Source organism: Gallinula chloropus (genome assembly GCF_964237585.1).
Source record: "Gallinula chloropus genome assembly, chromosome: 27".
Lineage (NCBI taxonomy): Eukaryota > Metazoa > Chordata > Aves > Gruiformes > Rallidae > Gallinula > Gallinula chloropus.
In genome coordinates this window covers 5526662-5530489 of record NC_140112.1, presented here as the reverse complement: position 1 = coordinate 5530489, position 3828 = coordinate 5526662, and positions in this window count along the sequence as shown.

Genomic DNA, 3828 nt, shown 5'->3' with positions numbered 1-3828 from the left:
CTGTGGGTACCTCACAGCGTGTCGTCCAGCCACAGATGGGAACAGTCTGAGTCTGCCTGTAGCAGGATGGGTCCTGGGGTGCCGCAGGGAGGTTGTGGAGTAGCATGGCAGAACTCAGTGGTGGGATCTGGCTGGGAAGGGTGTGAGTTTCCTGTCTCCCACAGAGAATCCGACAGCTGAACTGAGCCGGGAGGACGGAGCAGCCACACCGCGCGAGGATTTGTTGGACTCGAAGTGATGTCAGCTGATAAATTATTAAATAATAGATGAATGAATCACTTGGGAACATAGCGTTCCTCTTGCATAGTCTATTTTATATTTGTCTGGATCTCGTGTTTATTTTAGTCCACAACAGTGTTTGCTTGAAGGGCACGAGCAGAACGTAACGAGTGGTGGTGCCTCCCTCAGTGCAGCTCCAGAAATGAAACAGAAAACGGAGACAGCGATGGTGTTTCTAGGAAGCCAGAAGGTTCCTTGCAGGGCATGGCAGGCTGGGCTGCTGCCTCTGCTTCAGCAGCTGCTCTGCTCACTGACTTTAAGAGCTGCCAAGTGAAAACTGTCTTTATTTTACCCATTTTGGCAGGTTGAGGTGTGAAATTGGAGCCAGCTGTAGGTCAGGAGGAGGAGGAGGAGGAGGAGGAGGAGGAGGAGGAGAAGGAGGAGGAGGAGGAGGAGGGAGGCCCGCCTCTTTATGGCCCCTGGAGCTGTGCTATTGCCTGGCTGTGCAGGATCTAAGGTCAAACCTGAGCTACTGGAATTGCACCCCAGCCCTTTGGCCTCCTGTTTGCAAAAGGGGCTGATGCTCTGGGCTTTTCTTGGGGTTTTGTTTCCTTGCAAAGCGACGCTGAGCTGCATCAGCACCGGGGTGGGACGTACCCGATGGTGACTGCAGCTCACAGTGCTTCTGTTTGTACCTGGGGATGGCGACTGGGATCAAAAGCAGCAGAAATGGGAGAAAGTTTGTCACACGTTCAGGTGTTTCATGGATATTTCTGTCAGCAGGGACATCTTGGTCAGAGGTGATGTTTAGGGCAGAAGGAAAAGGCTGCAGAACTGCTTGGGCACTCCGGTGAACCCTGCTGTAGGCAGAGCCCGGGCATGGTGCAACTCCTCTCCCATCTCCTCTGGCTCCAAAGCAGAAGGAACGAGGTGGAGAGTTTGAAGCTGAACCTATCTGAACAAATCACACTGAAAAAAACAACCTCTTTAACCTCTCCCATTTTCTGTTTCAAGCACATTCTGAACATGATCTTCTGTGCCATAAACAAAGAGCAGCGTGGACAGAAACAGAGAAAGAAAATAATAATCCCTTTCTTTGCAAAACCCTTTGCACACAACACTGTCCCTAGGGAGAGTGTGAGAACAGAACAAGCCACACACAAACAGAGGGTAGTTACGTCGTGGAACACGCCAAGATGCTGCCCTGATGAGCGTCTGAGGAACTCAGATAGCGTTAACCTCAGGATGCTTCTGCCAGGCAAAAGCAGGGGCAGCTAAACCTCGCCCCAAATTAGAATCGCAGCTTAAGAGGAAGACACAGCACCCAGCCCAGAGACAGCTTAGAAAGGAGCAGACAGCAGAGACGCCCTGGGAACCCCCAGCCCTCAGAGCAGGGCTAGCTCCCAGGACGGGCTGCGAGCCACCAAGTTCTGCCCAGGGACGGCTGGATACTGTCTGTCCTGGCCAGGACGTGTCCCTCAGAGGCTCTTCCTGCTTTAGGAATCTTAGGGGAGAGGTGAGGGATGACCCTGGCTTCAGGTCAACACAAACATTTCTGTGCCAATTTGATTTCAGAGGTGATTTTTTTAAGCACTGGCCACAACACTCCACCTGTCCCGGTGCTCCCAGGCTGGTCGCCCTCTCCCCAAGCCGTAAATCCGGGCTGTGGCGTTGCAGTGAAAGAACACTTGCAAACCGCACCCTGGGAAAAGGGCTGTGCACAGCCAGTGGTCAGACACTTCCCATCTTCCTCGGGAAGTTCCTCATTTTGCTCCCCCCAAGCTGGTTACACAAAAGCAACAGCGCTGCTCTGAAGTTCTGATCCAGCCCAAGCTTCTTCACGGGGCTGAGGGCGCGACACCCGTGCCGGTTTAACACGCGCTTCCAGCGGGGTTCACTTGCGGAGGATGGCAGCGCTTGCTCCTGGTTCCACCTCCCTGGCCTCCCGTTTTTCCGTGGTTACGTTCCATCGCGCGTTCAAACTACCGAGTGCTGCTCATCCCACACGTAACCACGGAAGGAAACCGAGGCGCCGGCAGGGAGGCTGAGCAACCAGGAGCCAAGCGCTGCCATCCTCCCGCAAGTGAAACCCCGCTGGAAGCGCGTGTTAAACCGGCACGGGGTCCCACCTCAGCCCTCGGGTGCCCCTCACCCAAAACAAACCTGCCCCGGGAGCTGGTCGGCCACCATTTCAAAACCAAACCCGCTGCAGAAGCAGCAGGCGGGACGGGATGGTGAGGACACCCCGCCCTCTGCTGGGAAACCGCGGCACTGCACTGCGCGCCGCACCGCCGGCCTCACAGCCCCGTCTCGCCCGACGCTTTCCCGCTCCCACCGAGGATGGAGCAGCCCACGGAAGCCCCCCGCTCCCGTCCGTCTTCCGCAGAGCCGGCCCCTTTCCCGATGGAGGTTTTGCTCAGAGCACGGCGCATCGCTCGGGCCGGGGGAGGCTCACAGCCAGGTAAGAGAAGCACAGCAGAAAATTCCATCCCAGGCCCAAGCAGCACTGAGCAGTCAGAGGAGGATGTGCATCAAGGCAGCAGCACCTGTGTCCCAGCTTCCAGCAGCAATGGGGCATTGCCCAGACCCCCCTTTCTGGGAGGCAGAGCAGTGAAGGTCACCCCTTCCCCAGCTGGGCACCACAAGCAAAGGAAATTAAACACAAGACTGTTCAGTATGATGGATTTAATCTAAACTCACATGATGAAAGCTACATCCCTTTCATCTTGTCTCAGATACAGGAACAAGGTGGGAGGTGATTTATGGGAGCTCTCTGCACACCCCAGCCATGCCATGGTTCTACAGGCCAAGGGAAACCTCCATGCAAAGCTTCAGTTTACAGACCAGCTACTTCAAACCCAACAAACAAGGAACACCTTATGCATCCCCCCATGGAGGATGCTTGTGAACCTTCAAACCTCCAGCACTGGTAGAGCTCAGCCAGCCAAGATGCTAAGCTAATCCTCTACTAGCTCCCCATGCTGTTGGTGACACTGGCACTGTGGATGCCAGCAGCAGGGTGGAAGCTGTGCCCCTCACCAGGACCACACATGCTGGGGCTTACAGCTGCAATTGAGCCCTTCAGGGGTACATTACACACCCCCAGATATGGCGAGTGTCACCTCAGCCAGCACAGCAGAGCACAATTAACTTGAGTTGCACCCCACAAGACCCAAACACACCATCTGCAAAGCGACTGTATAGAGCATGGACTCAAGTTAAATACTGAACAACAAGTTGTAACCAAAACTTTAATCCCAAGGATCTCACAAAAGACATTTTACAAGTGACATGAAAATTCTTGTACAGTAAAGAAATGCTCTTTTCATAACTCTTACAATGTACCATTACACACCCAAGGCATCCCCTCCAGTTGTCAGTTCAGCTGAGTATTTGGTCTGTTCAGAGGTTCTGGAATAGTCGGCAATCCAACAATCGCCTGAAGTACTCTGGTCACACGAAGTACAAAATTAACTGACCCTACGGCTAAAAATTTGTATTTCATAATATGAAGTAGCTCAGTTCCAGGTCCTGAAGTCAGAACTGGAGCTCTGGATAAACTGCAGCTCAGTCATTCCCTTCACATGTCACTGGCTCGACGTTCCTGAG